Source organism: Pteropus medius, unplaced genomic scaffold (assembly GCF_902729225.1).
Source record: "Pteropus medius unplaced genomic scaffold, Ma_sr-lr_union100, whole genome shotgun sequence".
Taxonomy (NCBI): Eukaryota; Metazoa; Chordata; class Mammalia; order Chiroptera; family Pteropodidae; genus Pteropus; species Pteropus medius.
In genome coordinates, this window is record NW_024355990.1 from 8,538,311 (window position 1) to 8,554,371 (window position 16,061).

A 16,061-nucleotide genomic window follows, 5' to 3' on the forward strand; every position below is an offset into this window, starting at 1 on the left:
ATTTGCGTATTAAGAACAGTAATTTCTAACAAAGTCAATATTCGCTGGCACAAAGTAAAGGGGCTGTTTCATATTGGATTAATTGAGATATTTTTACTAAACTAAGAAATCTGTCAAGGCCTAGTGGGCTCTACTTTTATCTATGAATAACTTCTTTGCTGTTAGCTCCATAGTCGGTATTACAGCCAACAGACTTCCATAGATGATTTGCACCATAAAGAACGACTACATGTTCCCCATCAATAAAATATTACTTTCCTTAGATTGGATATTATACTTGCTCAATGAAGTGAAATCCGTATTGATTTATGCTTTTGAAGTTCTGCTTGTGTGAATTAGCTTTTGACAATTCCCCATGCTAAGTGCAGCTGGGGTTCTGCCCATTAGATAGAGCACATAAATCTTCTTTGCCGTTTCCGATTTGCTTGTTCTTATTCTTTAAATACCTTGACAGAGAAAATACAATTTAACGCTTGGCGTGTAAAATAGAACACTTCAAAGAAATCAATAACCAGAGAGCCAAGAGCAGGGTCAGCTGGCAGGGTGGGGTTCTACTTGATCATACCAATGCCTGAACGTTTCTCAGGCTTTCTCCTTGAGTTGTACACAAAGGTTTCTTGGCTGGTGGATGTACAATCCAAAGTACATGTTAATATAACGTAGGGTCCTTAATAATAACACAGATATGAATTTATGGGGAACACGGGTTCTTTAGAGAGCATAGATTAGTGGAAAACACACATTATAGAGAAAGACTGCCTGGCCCAAAATCAGCTATGCCATTTTCTAGCTGAGTGACCTTGGAAATATTACGTGGCTATTTCTGTGCTTGTTTCCTTATCTGTAAAAACAAAGTCCATCATGGGGATGGAAGAATGAATATTCATAAAGCACTCAGAATGATGCACGGCATGTAGTTAGCATCCTATGTTTTTTAAGCAAAAATCAATCAGTAAATTGAAAATATTTCTGCTGTGAAGTGACACATGCTCCTTTGTCACTGGCAGGTGAAAGTCTTTCTAAGTTTCTCCTTACAGCCTCATATCGTTCCTGGAAGATTCAGCAAAAACATCTTCTTTTCATGACTTTGGTAACAGAAATTTGAGAAATGAAAAGAAAACCTTCAAAGAAACAGTAAAGCCACCTATCATTCTTACACTATTTCGTGACACAGACAAAACATGAAATCTTTACAATATACCAAACCTACCCTACTACCCAGCTTCAAAGGAACAGAAACTTTAAGGTGAAAGAGTGAGTGAAACATAATGTAATAAAGAAACGATAAGGGGAAAATCTATATAAAATGATGTTGTAAACAAGCAGTTTTCATAACACAGTTTTGGCATGACGTTTTGAGGCCATTTTCTTAGACGCTTTTCTGTTAATGGTGGACAAAAATTTTTGCTACTGTTTCTTAGTCTACCTCTTATTTTTCCTAGCTTGAAAGAAAGGTAAGTTATACTTAAAGCCTGACAAATATCGTCTCTAGAAAGAAACGGGTGGTGACAAACACGCAGGCATACTTGCCGGGGCGGAGGGGTCTGTGTTCGCAGGAGACCTGGTTGCTATCCCTTCAGCACCATCATTCCCCCGAGTGAAACAAGACAAAGACAAGGGATCGTAGGGAATCCAAACTTACTAAAATATCTAGAGTGAATTTATTTCCCAGCGTTTACTTTCAAGAACAGAGGCAATCTAATGCCAAACAGCCAAAATAAGACTCTGAAGAAACATTAAAAATTTGACATTTCCAAAGCTTATTCATGTGCATTAATCTTGCTTTATGCTTGTAAACGAGTCAAAGCAGCTCTACTATAATACCTACCAGAGGAATTAAAGACTCTCTCCTACCATACATTTAGCTATTTGGAGGCAGGAAATATGTCTCAATCATTCGTTTTATATTCTGAATGGCAGGTGGTAGATGTTGATTGTATTAATTTAGCAAAACTGGGACTGCCTGTCCCCAAATTCCATTCCCTTCTTAGTTCTTATTAAGAACTAAGAACTAACATGGCAGACATTTTTCATGACATATGTAAGGCGAAAGCGAACCAACAGCCCTATTATTTTTACATCACAGGTTGGGGAAGGGCAGGAGGCAGTGTGGCAACTTACACTTGGTGCCACATTTTCTGCAACTCCCACTAGGTCCCCTCCTTCAGTTTTCACGGCTCCTGGGCTACGTGACGGAGGGCACCAGTTGCCCCTGCTGGCCACCCCATTATCTAACTGGAGTTTACAAGAGATGAGCACGGGCTCCATTCCTCTCGGTGGCTTCTGGCCATCTGCACTCGCTCCCATGTGTTGTCTCCCTCCACTTCACATCCGTCTCTTCTTCCAACTACCTGACTCACAGCTTCAGGCTCCAGCACCAGACACAGAAACAACAGCTCCACGTAGACTGTACAACCTACTATATAAGGTCGAATCTTATCACATTCTCACGATAAGTATATATTTAAATAGGCTCGATCATCAGGACTTGATTAGGGAAAGAGAACCACAAGGAAAACCCATATTTAGTTGATAGATGAGGAAACTAAATATGAAGAATTACTTACTGTCAAATACTAATGTATAATGCTAGTGAGACTGAAGACTTCTTTTAGTCTTTGTAGGTGAATTCCTAAAATCATCTAAAGCGCTGTGCTCGAGAGTAAAAAAAACCACCTGAGCACCTACTCCACACACAGTGGAACGAAGTGGGTCATACCCACTTGTTTATTCCACCTAGTGCTACTCTGTGTCCATCATCTCTCCAAGAACCTTACAAGCCAGCCACACAGAACGTCTCACATTTTTCCCAGTGTATTAGGTTCTTCATAAATCTGGCAGACATCGCTTCTTTCTTCAAGCTAAAACACAAGTGTTATGTCTACGGCCATGCCATCCTGAACGTGCCTGATCTCGTCTGATCTCGGAAGCTAAGCAGGGTCGGGGCTGGTTAGTACTTGGATGGGAGACCACCTAGGAAGACCAGGTGATGTATGTGTAAAAAATTAAAAAATAAAGGATTGTAAGCTGACAAGGTCCTTGCGATCTGTGAGGTCAACCAAGGGTTGCCGTGCCCAAAAAATTTTAAATGAATGAATGAATGAATGAATGAAAATCAATCGATCAATTAATCAATCAATCAATCACGAGTATTACCTCCGCTGTAAGGCTTCCTTCAATTCCCCAGGCACAGCAGGCTCTTCTGCTCATGTCCTCCATCACTAGGCACTGACCGCCCCAATGCCAAGGAACTTATGATTTCTCTTACACATTCGTGCCCAGTGGAATGTGCAGTATACACCTACTTAGATAATTGGAGCAAATTATCTAAGACCTATGAGTTACACATTGTTAAATTTAGGCTTTGTGGGAATAGAAGGTGGTTTCATTTCCTTATGACTAAAATTTTAACTATTAGAAAACAATATTGAGCTGAAGATAAGATTACACCATTTGCCTTAGGAGTTTAAAAGCTAACGAAACATTCAGAGAAATAAAACTGAACGAAGCAAAATCACAAATAAGCAGGCCCAATTACACCTACAGAAGAAAGGGGCTGGCCATTCGTTCAATTCATGAAACCGAAGTGTAAAAGATGACACTATTATGTCTACTGGATGGCGCTGGGGTTACCAAATGCTATTATTTTGATGCCAAACATAATCACGTCCACAATATGGTAAGAATGGTATAGTAATTACCAGAGTATTGCTTTGTGCATAATGAACACAGTCACTTAATTTCCACACAAAAGGAGCACGGTAACGTTTTCTAATTTTTTTGTTTGTAGGGTGGAGGTAGGTAAAGTAACTTACTGATTACTGCATTTTATTAGGTAGAGTTAATTACATACGGGGGGTATTTAAATCTATTTTATTTTTCATACAAAAATTTCCTGTTATTCTGCATGTGCCGACTTCTCCAAGTTTTCACAGATTTGAAAGGTTAGATTTGTTTCTTGAAGCGATAAATAAGTTCATTCTTTTAGATTTATTTTCCATTCTAATATGACATCGTGTCCGATGTCAGAGGCATGGTGCCTTTACACGGCTAATGTCTACGGGACATGGTTTGGGACTTCTCCTTCTCTCGTCCTAACTCTGGTGACTCTCTGCACCTGTGCTTCTGGGGCACAAGCAGCTCCAGAAGATCACAACTTCCACACGCACCTGGAGGACTGGCGTCCAGTCTTTACGCCAGCAAAGAACACGAACGAGTTGACACGCTCGTGCAGAAGCACACAAAAAACACTCTTCCTATAGCACTGTGATACGTGGACAAGACGTCCTGGTTTCTATTGTACTTAATTCCTGTGAGTAAAAGGCACGGTATTATTTTGCTTCTGTTCGGTTTTGCGTGGGCCTGCTTATTTGTGATTTTGCTTCGTTCAGTTTTATTTCTCTGAATGTTTCGTTAGCTTTTAAACTCCTAAGGCAAATGGTGTAATCTTATCTTCAGCTCAATATTGTTTTCTAATAGTTAAAATTTTAGTCATAAGGAAATGAAACCACCTTCTATTCCCACAAAGCCTAAATTTAACAATGTGTAACTCATAGGTCTTAGATAATTTGCTCCAATTAGCCACACAACTTTCTCCTTGAGTGTTCTCTAACCACCCACGAGCTGGCTCAATTCTGACCCAATCAAAAGGCAAGCTAAATGTACCAAAAAAGCAGGGCTTCTTTACGTGACAATCCTGGAGTATAGTTCACAGTTTCTAACATTTTAGCTACAAGTCCAGGGAAGGAATTTACTCTGCCATCTAAAAATAGAACTCAACAGTCCATTACGAGAACACTAAAAGGTCAGTTAATACCCTAAGAGCTCATCAGGGATGGCTGGGGTGGCTTTCAGCTAAGTGCTAGTTGGTGACAGCCATTAAGCTCTTGTTCAGAAGACTCGACGTGCTGGCTTGTACTACACAGGAGAACCATGGATCATAGATCTACAGAACAATTTCTGTGGCCCCGTCATTATGCCAGGTGCCTTGTTTTGTAAAGTTACTTTGGAATTATTTTCCCAAAGTAGAGACAGAAGGCCCTGAATTACCCATTGCTTGGAACAGTCTCATGGGTGATGGGAAGCATGCAGTTCTAAGAAGATCAGCCATGTTTGCTGGTGAGTATGTATTTTCTGGGACAGAGCCAACTAACTAATCAAGGAGGGAACTAACCCAAGAATGCAGTCTCACAAAAATCATCCTTTAATAGTGCTTCTCAAATTTTTCCATTAAAGAAAATTCCTGAGGAAACATAAGAGAAATGAGCCCAGTACCCTTATCCCTACCCCAAATCCTGGGAGATCAAGGATATAACACAAAAGGCTAGGTCCGAGCTCAAAATATTTCAGTCTTAGGATTCTTCTTTACAATATATGCCAGTTCTGAATTGTGGTACCTATATCAGAATGCCTGTGTTACAAAAGTAATTATTTAAACTTCTTATCAGTTAAATTATTTAATTCCTCTCACTCTCCATCCAAATTGCTGAGTTAAATGAATGCTTCTAAAAAGTACACTGTGTTTATCTGTGGCTTCTCATAGCTCCTGGCATATTGCTACCCTTGTAATAACTATACATAGTTATTTGGAGACAGGACTCATACACATAATAATAAACTCCATAAAAATATTTGAGAGAATATACAAGAGCTAAAATTTATGGTATAGAAAGTGAAGTTCATGAAAGAGGGGACAACGCTGTGAGAATGCTGGGCTGAGGAAGTCTTTTAGAATCACGTGTCGTCTGTGTCAATGTTAAGAAACCACTTTCTCTCGTACCAAACTGCATTTTGGAATTCGGACAAGACTGAGTTTGAATCTTAGACTCCAAGAAGTTACACGACTTTCCCAAGATTACAGATCCCAAAAGTGGAAAATCTAAGCTTGATCTATAAAGTGTATACAATAGCTCCTTTCAAAGTTGCAGTGAAGATCCAATGAATATAGTATTGAAATATCTAGAACATAATAAGCACTAAAATGCTATTCTCCACTTACCATAGAAATACTTGTAGTCTAGGTTATGCCTGGAATAATGAAATTTGCCATCCACTTTTCTTAAAGTTAGGTTTGAGGCCACTTTTCCTAGAATAAGCAAGTAACATAGAATACTCGAGGATAAATTCATATGGTTCAAAATATGAAGTTTGTTCAAATGATGGGTTTTACAAATTCAAAAAAGAGAAGGTCCAACTAAATATATGAATTGTTTTGGTACCGGGTGACATTTATTCTAAATACCTCTAATATATCTATTGTTTTCCACAAAACTACACTTTTTGCCAATTCTTAATTTTCAACTAATTTATATTCAAGTCACCACTAACATGTATAATGGAAGAAACATATTTTTTAATGTCTTTGAAAACTCTTGTTCTCTTGCAAGTCCAAATATACTTATTTAGGAAAATGCATTAAAATAGAATATTGAATGCCCCTCCCACTCCAGTCTTTTCTTCCATTTCAAATGTTGTCACAGTCTTTTTTTGTATGAGACTAATATCCTGGATTTACCACCATTCTCGTGTTCTAAAAATAATCAGGATTATATCTATCAGTCACTCTAACTCCTTCCCTGTCTCTGTCTCTGTCTCTGTTTCTCTCTCTTTCTCTCTCTCTTAGAATTGAACTGAACTCTGGACCTTATTCAGTCTTAAACTTCTTTTTGACTTAATTTCAGAACTCCTTAAATGGTATTCTACAAAACAGCTACAGTTTAGATACTTCGTGTGACTTTATTGGTTGAATTCTGACATAGAGAGTGGCTGGCTCACATTTCCCCAATGTAAAGATACATTAATATATTCTTTCTTCGTAAGGGTCTGACTCCTGTAGCTTGAAGGGTAATACTCAGCAGAAATACTCCAGTCCTATTTTACCAAAGATCTTTCAGTTCACATGACTACATATGAGTATAACACACATGATCAAAATCATCGGATTTAGAGAAAAGTTCTTGTTTACCACCTACACCTAGCAAAAAAGGAAACAATTCAATTATATACGTTACAAAATTCATGGTGGCCAGGAAGAAAGATTTGGCAGGTCTATACTCTTTTGAATAAAGACAAAAGTTCTAAGATTTTAAGGGTTAAGAGAAAAAGCTTTAGGGAGACTCAGGTAAATACAAGAGGTGAAAATTCTTTACTTCTAATTTATGTTAGAATCAGTCTAGAAAATGCTTTTTTTTTCATTTTCTCATATCATATACAAGTCTCAGAAAAATTAACCTATTGTTCTTTAAGTTTTTTAGGGGGTATGTAAATGTACATTTCAATGCTTGAAGCTATATATTCATAGGAGTATACATATATACAGGATGCAAAACTTTGCTTTTAAAAGAAATTATAGAATACTCCATCTGGTATAGAATATGGAATTCGATGTTACTTTTAGATAACTACATATAAAGTGGCAAGTAAGATCTGTTTAATAAATTCCTTAAAGACCAATTTGAAACCACTTTGGACCAAATCTTCAAAAAACTCAAGGAATGTGACACACTGACTCCTACTTAAAGCACCTGGACAGGAAACTACATTATCTTTACTGCATTTACTTCAACGTTGATATTTACATGGCTGAATTCAGAGCGTCACTGCTCCTTACAAAGAATCTAGTATAAGTAAAACATAGGCTGAATGACCTCGCATAATAACAAAATTAGAGCGAAGCTTACCTTTATTCACTCTCCCCATAGAGGATCTGTGAGCTGAGTGTTCACAGCTGAGCAATGGTAAAAAAAAAAAAAAAAGTTATTTGGTTAATAATAAAAGAAAAGCTCCAGACACCAAGAACCTGGGTTAACCATTGACGTTGGTTATTCCTACAATTCCACCCTGAGAATCGACATAGGTAGCCCTTGGCATCTGGCAAAGCAGGCGACAGCCAGTCAGCTGAGACGAAGGTTACCTCACTGCCTCTGGACCTCTGGGGAAGGCACAGAGTGAAGGTCAGTCAAGCACACCCTAAGTTTTCCCTCAGCCAGGGGAACAAAGGAGGGTGATTTCCAGGGCCAGAAATGTGTTCGGCAATGCCAGTAAGTGACTCAAATATTTACAAACAGGGTTGTTGGGAGCTAACCTATGGAAATCCTCCTACCAGGTTTCAGACTTTCTGGGCAGTGCAAAGAAACTCTTTTTTTTTTTTTACCAGAGCCCTTTGTCTGCATCTTAGCAGGTGACGGTCGAGACCGCATGTCAATGAAAACTGAGACAAGACAACTAGAAACAGCTAAGCATCCATTCATACCTTTATTCAACATGCCTTTAATGATTATTTACTGAGTACAGCACAGTTCCAAAGAACTGGCATCCACAGTTGACTGAGCCCGGATAAACAGAAGACAGAGATTAAGACTGGAGGGTGCTCCCTCCCTCAACCCCAAGAATCAGAGCTTAAGACGGAGGATAAATAAAACACAGGCTGCGGGCCAGACAGTTACTCCACCCCAGCAATAGGTCCTAAGGAGTGAAATGCAATGTGGAGGTGGCCGTGTGGGCAAGCGGGCTGCCCAGAAGTCAGAAAATTGAACGGCAGGTGAAGAGGAAGGTGGCTTTAACGTGGTAGCTCCAAGAGAAAGGCCCAGAAAATGTGACAGGCTGTCACAAGATTTAAATAATGACCCCAAGCAATTCAGACCCTGGGGGCGCTGTATGCAGGAGAGCTCAAAAGGAGCACTGTGCTGAGGGGGAATTAGCATTTTTCTTCACTGGGTGGGAGGGGCGGGGCGGCAGAGGGAGCCAGCGGGCCCAGTCCGGTTTGGTTAACCCTCCACATCGAAGGAGTCATGTCTAGGTTCTGACCATAGTTCTTGTTTTGGGGTTGTTTGGTGTTCATTTTCATTTTTAAAAGCGTGAAAACTTGAGGAAGCAAGATGAGATTTCAGTGTTGGAGCTGTCACTTACTAGCTTTGTGACACTGGGGGCTGCTTAACTCCTTCTGCACCCCAGTTTCCTCACTTGTAAACGGGGATGACAACAACAGCGACCAGACAAACAGCTACCGCAGGGAGACACTTAGTACTCCAAACCTGTTAGCTGTCACTCAGTTTTGACATTCTGACGGGGGAACACCTGTTTGCAATGTTTTACATAGTAACAGGTAGAGTCTGAACTCTCCAAGGGACCCATCTTTTCGATCCCCCTTAAATGTTAGGGAAGCAGTGGATCCGGAAGTTAACTTTTCTGCAAAGAAATCTGAAGACTAGAGAAGTGTCTACATGTCCACACGAATCGAGGCAACTTTCACGGTGGTTTAACCATAATAAGCCTGACTCGCTTGCAGCGTGAGTATTATCAATTACTCTGCTTGGTTACTGGCTTGTTGGAAAGCTGGACGCCCTTTATCCGTATTCCATCTGAAAGGATTTTTAAAAGAACACAACACCACACACAACTCCCTCTGCAAGGGCAAGTTCAGGGGAGGTGGCTTCCTTTGGGTGAGTGTTTGGATCGATCTGAGAAGATGTGGCGCCCTAACTGTACGGCACAAAAATGACCACAGAGAAGGCAGGACAGGAGGCACGATGGGGAAACTGGATGGCTTCCCAACTCCCACTGAGTCAGATCTTCACAGCGCGGTTTCATTCCTTTGTTTGAAGTAAATTCCCAGAACATCAGACACACCCATACTCACATGTAAGTAGAAAAACACTTTCTAAAGCCAACTATGAATGATGATCTGGGTTGGCTTTTCTGTTGCCTGTCTGTGGCTTCTACCTTAACTGGAAGTCAACTTCGGTGGGGTTCAGCTGTGGTGCCCTGGAACCATTCCTGACACACAGGGGAAAACTGAGGCAAACTGGACGGAATGTTGGTTTTAAGATTTGTCAAATTACAAGATGACGAAAGAGATTCATGACTCGAATGTAAAAACTTCAAGTGAAACATAATTCTCTTTTTTCAATAATCTGTACTTTATTGCTGTTCAGTGGTTTCAATCATCATTTAAAAAGAAGTCAGGCTACACAAAGGGAATACCTATCATACAGGTGAGGTATGATGTTTTTATTTGTTTGGCCCTGACTCCTGTTTTTTGTAAGGCCCATGAGCTAAGAATAGTTTTTACATTTTTAAATGATGTGTGGAGTGGGGGGGCGTTAAAGAAGAATAATATTTTGTGATGTGACAATTACATGAAATTCACATTTCAGTGTCTATAATAGTTTTGTTGGAACATAGCTATGCTCACTCATTCACTCACTCAAATACAGTGGATGACTGCTTTCACCCTACACGGCAGAGTTCAGTGACCTTCAGTCTCAACAGAGATCACGTGGCCCTCAAAGCTTAAAATATTTAGTATCTGACCCTTTACAGAAACATGGTTGCCCATCTCCAACCTAGCAAACCCACACAATTCACTATTCTCCAAAGGCAATGTTCTTCTTTTTCTGATTAAGGATTAACACACGGTCAACCTCAGGTCAACTGGATTTCTATCATTTGAAATCCTATCTTTCTACATATGATACAGCAGTCGTGCTCCTTGGTCTCTACCCAAAGAGTTAAACACGTATGTTCACACGAAAACCTGCACAGGAATGTTTATAACAGCTTTATCCCTAATTTCCAAAACAAAAGATGTCTTTCAGTCGATAAATAAATGGTGGCCCATCTTGACAATGGAATTTCCTTCAGCTAAAAAGAAATGAACTATCCATCAGCAAAAAGACATAGGAAAGTACATATCACTATACAACATTCTGGAAAAGGGAAAACCATGGAGACAATGAAAAGATCAGTTGGAGGGGGAACGGAGCAGAGCAGAGATCTTTAGAGCAGTGAAAATACTCTGGATGATACTGTAATGATGCATGCATGTTGTTATTTGTCCTAATCCACTAAATGCACAACACCAAGACCGAAGCCTACGAACTTTGGGTGATAACGATATGTCAATTTAGGTTCATCTTTGGTAAAAAATGCACCATTCTGGTGAGTATGTTGGTAATGGGGGAGGCTGTTCATATGTGGGAATAGTGGGTATATGAGAAATCTCTGTACCTTCCCTCAATTTTAATGTAAATCTAAAATTGCTCTAAAAAAAAGTTTTTTAAAAAAAAATCCTTTTTCTTTCAAGGTTCCTTTCACTAACTCCTTCCTTGTCAACTAGAAACACTGATATATAGTTATTTTTAAAATATTTTTTTAAAAAAGCAAACTTTTTCAAGGCATTCTTCCTTTCAATCTCTTTATTATGGTTCTTGTTGCATTATCATTTCCTTCACCAAAATTTAAATACTAGTAGGTCGGGACTGACTGAATCTTATCCATCTCTGAGTCCCATAAAGTGTCTAGCAGACAGCTGTAATACAGTAGATGCGAAGAAATGAACGCTTTTCTTAACTAAGCAAGTATACCATACTTGGAGACCAAAACACTTATTGTTTTTTTAACTCCCCTTGGCCCTTTTCATCAGTTCACTGTCCAGTGAACTTCCTCTCATCCCGTGTCCATCTCCCACCTCCCTTGAGGCCCGAGACCCCCTTGCTGTCCAGAGACTCCACCTGACATCATAATTAGATGTGCCTGGGTTTGTTTTTTTTTTCTCTATTCGTTATCCCTGCTCTCAAAAGTTCCCTTCGTTGAAGGACTCTGTGTTCCAAGCCCTCCAGAACGTACATGATGAGAGGCAATGTAAAAATTAAAAAGAGTTAACTTGAATTTGCTTCTTCAAGGAGCAATCCAGCTCAGCAATCTCATTAGCCTATGTACAATATTTCGGCAAATGATTAAAATAAAAATCATAAAACTGATTGTATCATTTGAAAGAGCCTGACACATTGAATGAACCACGCTAACAAGTTAAGAGCTGCATTCTTCTTCCAAAAGGAAAAATAAAATGGGAAGAATACCTTTAAAACCCCCTCGGATGCTAAGGTTATATATGTTTATTGTAGAGAATAGAAATAAGAGTGCAAAAAAGGCAGCAAAAAAACATCGCAAGCCTCAATTTCCTTTGGTAAAATTACGTCCAGTCTTTTTTTCCTATTGTATTTTAAGATAAAACTGAGTTACAATTATATTTACAATTTTGAATCTTGCTTTTTAAACTTTGTCAAAGAGCTCTCAATGCACAAGAACGCGTTTACTGACCGCGGCCTTCCCAGCAGCCGGAGCGTGCAAGTCCAGCGGACCTTTTGGAAGTGTGTGTACCCCCAATCGCACCCCCCACTTACTGCTGTGATTCCCACCATGCTGCGGGTGTTCACTGAAGCCGTGTCTTGGGAGAGCTTCACGAACTGTCAAGCATGCCACAGACGTGATGCAACATCGAAAGGGGGACCCAAACGTTTGGTAAATCCTATTCCTTGCCAGAGGACGTGTAGACTGAAAAGCTGTCACCCTCCTCAAGGAAGCATGAGTTCACGGGAACGCAAGTAGCATCGAAGGTGGCCGGCTGGGTTTCAAAAGATGCCCTCATTTATTTTGCTTTTATCACTATCTTTGCCTGAATAGTTCAAGCCCCAAGCCCCAAACCCCTAACTTCATTACCATGTTGATTACTCCATTAGACAATATCCGAGAGAGGTTCATTCACCTGCATAATTTCCTTAACTCTCCAGTTCGTACGGCGGCAGAACCCTTCCCTCCTCTCCACGTGGCCCTCCTGTGTTCCTGCAAACTGCAGGAATTCACTGTGAAAAGGAAGGGCCTTGTTGCCTCTCTTTCTTCCAAGACATTTTTTTTTCCCTAATGCTTTCCTTCCCCCCAAAATAAGAATTAAAAGTGATATTTCTTTTGACAGCTGGTAACTAATCCCACCCTAGCAAGAAGGAGAAGAGGGAGCCAGCAAAGGAATTTTCCATTCCTGTGTCTCTTTTAATTTTTTTCCACATCAGGTACTTTTCAAAATCTAGACATTTCAGGGAGTCTGTGTGTCTTCTTGTTTTGTCTAGCGGAGTCACGTGTCCTTTAACCCCTCCTGTGCTGAGGGGACACCTGACCGAGCTGACCTTTGTATTGGGAGGAGGGCGAACCTGAGAACTTTCGAATCTCCAAAAGAAATGTAACTGAAATAGGATGCCTTCGTTGATGCAAACGGGATTTTTCCTGTATAACGATAAAGTTCACACAGCTAGTCCCTCAAACCACAAATCGAAAAGCTTCATGTTGTAATAACTACAACTTTGACTCTAAAAATAAGTCTTTACTCAACTATCGTTTTCCTGCCTGTCTTCCTCTCTCTTTTCACTTCCTTGCTTCCTCCCTCCCTTCTTTTCTTTCTTTCCTGTTCCATTACTAAAGAGTCCTGTTTATTTTACTCTGCTCCAAGCCCACCGGCGTATCGGCTGAGTGTGATTCAGGGCACCTGTAATGAAGCAAAGACTGAAGAAGTGATCGGGGCCATGGCTAGGAAGAACTTCATCATCGGATGAGGGTCCCGCACTTTCTGTGGAAGGCAACGGGGAGCCACCGAAGGCCAAGATCAGGGATGTGAATCTGGCCCGTATGTGGCTCCGTCTGAGTGGAAAAAGACAGAAGGGGACCCACGGATTAGAAGGAGCGAGTCAGCGATGAGAGGAGCTTAGCTGGTGGTGGGAGAGTTAGCCAGGCCTTTATGTTATTGAGCAGTGGGTAAAACTGAGCAATGGGGGAGAAATAAGGAGACAGAGATAATCTGAGTGCTCGTCATAGCACGTGAGAGGAATTTTTCTACAGATTCTTTGCTTCTTAATGAGAAGAATATTCTTCAGCGTTGTCAACTAAGTATAAACAGTTGATTGTGGGGGCAACATCACGAGAGAAAAAGTCAAGAAACTGGATGCTGCCTTTGGACAGAAAATTAACCCAGCGGTATGACCCCTGTCATGACACTATTTCTGTGGCTCTTAGTTTTCAACTACGCAAAATAAAACAGATGGATGGTTCTATTATCTCTTGTAGGTGTATCATTTTATTGTTTCATCTGTCCATATTAGAATGAAATGAAGCTACATAAAATGAGGGATTACGTCTTTTTTTTTGTTTCATACTACTTACTCGATGCGTAACACAGCACTTGACCCCATAATATGTGCTCAATAAACGTATGTTTAACGATTGAATGAATGAATGAATCAATCAATCAACAGAAGAGTACGTGTTTATGTTAAGGGAAAAGGACCGATAAATTTTTTTTTTTAAAGTAAAGTAGCTATTTGAAGTTTTCACATAAGTGGGTGGGTTGGCTTTGTGTAGACACACTCTATCTGACACCAAAAAATTATAGTCACACTTACATAATCTTGTAATATTAAGTTATTCCTTGTTGCTCACATGTAAATGTTCCCAGCAATTAGTCTTCAGAATGGAAGATTTCTATACATTTCTTATTCCCCTTGTCATCTCTGTAAGTTTATCTTACTGTAGTGTATATAATACAGATCTAGTTAAGTCTGAAGTGGAAGTCATCCTGTGAGACTTCACAGGCTCAGAAATCTTCCATTTGGTTGTGGACCCGTAACGTGCTGCTTGAAGATAAAAGACATCTTAAATATTTTTCCTACAATAAATTAGCTGATTATATTTAAAACGCCCAGCTGTTTCAATAGCTTGTTAACCACAATTCACATTTCAATTATTTGCTTTGATTTATAAAGAGAATGAAAGAACCAAAATTTAGTAAAACTGTTTAGACAAACTTCTGTATACAATTATTCTTGAAAACTTATTTTGCATTAATGATTCTCTTATCCTGATCTATGTATTTCAAAAACAGATCAAATACTAATAATACTCCCTCTCCTTCCCATTCCTTTTCCCCCTCCCCCATTTCACATACATTACCAAATATCTGCTTATTTAGTACATTATATCTAAAGGGTTATATACTCTCTCATCGTAATCCTAACCCACTACCATTTTTCCTTCTCTAAAAATAATATAGTAAGTTGAATATGCAAAAAGCCCACTCTGTGTGTGATATTGTGATTTATAATAAATATGTATTTGGTCTTTTAGTTGGTTCCTGGCAGAGAACCCCCCAAACCCTTGGAATTTCCTGGGATAACAACAATAAAGGTATCTTCTATGTTCATGAGGTAACTTCTAGAAAGTCCTTAGGTAACCTAAGGATAAGGGCTGGTTGCCAGGGAAACCAACCTTGTGAGTAGAGGGTTAGAACCTTCAGTCCCACCTCCCCCAACCCCCACCTCAGGTGAAGGGAGCGGGGCTGGAGGTTGAATCAATCTGCAAAGGCCAGTGACTTAGTCAACCTTGACTTTGTGATGAAGCCTCCATCAAACCCACAAAGGACAGGGTTCGGAGCGCTTCCTGGGTGGTGGACACCGGGAGGTGCTGGCAGAGTGGCGAGTCTTCCCCACGCCCTGCCCTTCCCCGCACCTTGCCCTTCCCCACAGCCTGCCCTGGGCATCTCTTCCATCTGGCTGTTTCTGGGTTATATCCTTCTATAACAAACCAGTGCTCTAATAAGTCAAATGTTTCTCTAAGTTCTGTGAGCCACTCTAGCAAATTAACTGAACCCAAGGAGGAGGCTGTGGGAACCTCTGATTTATAGCCAGTCAGTCAGAAGTACAGGGATTCCGAGTTAGAGGTGGGTCACTGGAACCTCCAGCGTGTGGCCAGCCAGTTAGAAGCGCAGTAACAACCTGGGTTTGCCACTGCACCTGAACCCTTAGGGATGGACCCTTAAGCTGTGGAATGTGATCCACGTAGATGGTGTCAGAGCCCAGCTGAACAGGAGGACATCTGGTATCTGGAGAGCTGCTCCACACTGGATTGGGCCCTAGGACCCAAAAGACTCGTATAGACTAACACTATAATAAAATAGTACCTTCATCATTTAAAATAATACCTTCAAAGATTATATTTAATATTATCCCAAATAAGCAGAGTAATTATTAAAATTATTCATTTTAATAATTTACCAATAACAGAGGTTTTTTTTAATAGTAAGTTTAGTTCAAATTAAAGCAAAAACGTAATTATATTATTTACTCATCAAGTATTTTAATGGGTTCAGTGTTAGAGATCATTATAGTCCTAATAGCGAAATTAGAATGGGGTTTAAATGAATCCGTTCTCCCTTCTTACACAGATCGATATCTCTATGGAGT

General features: G+C 40.0%; 1 protein-coding gene and 1 pseudogene across 2 annotated transcripts in view; one reads left to right on the forward strand and one right to left on the reverse strand.

Moving 5' to 3' along the window:
* The window catches only part of KCNJ16 (potassium inwardly rectifying channel subfamily J member 16), a 105,399-nt gene that overhangs the window by 34,682 nt on the left and 54,656 nt on the right, over positions 1-16,061 (reverse strand). The window contains exon 1 of one of the 2 annotated variants that reach the window (XM_039859174.1): positions 7,680-7,763. The exons of the other annotated variant lie outside the window; for it this stretch is intronic. The gene's annotated coding sequence lies outside the window, so the exon portion shown is untranslated. Of the gene's footprint in view, positions 1-7,679; positions 7,764-16,061 lie in introns of those variants that run through there. 2 annotated transcript variants of the gene reach the window in all.
* On the forward strand, positions 2,880-2,998 carry LOC120600416 (uncharacterized; annotated as a pseudogene).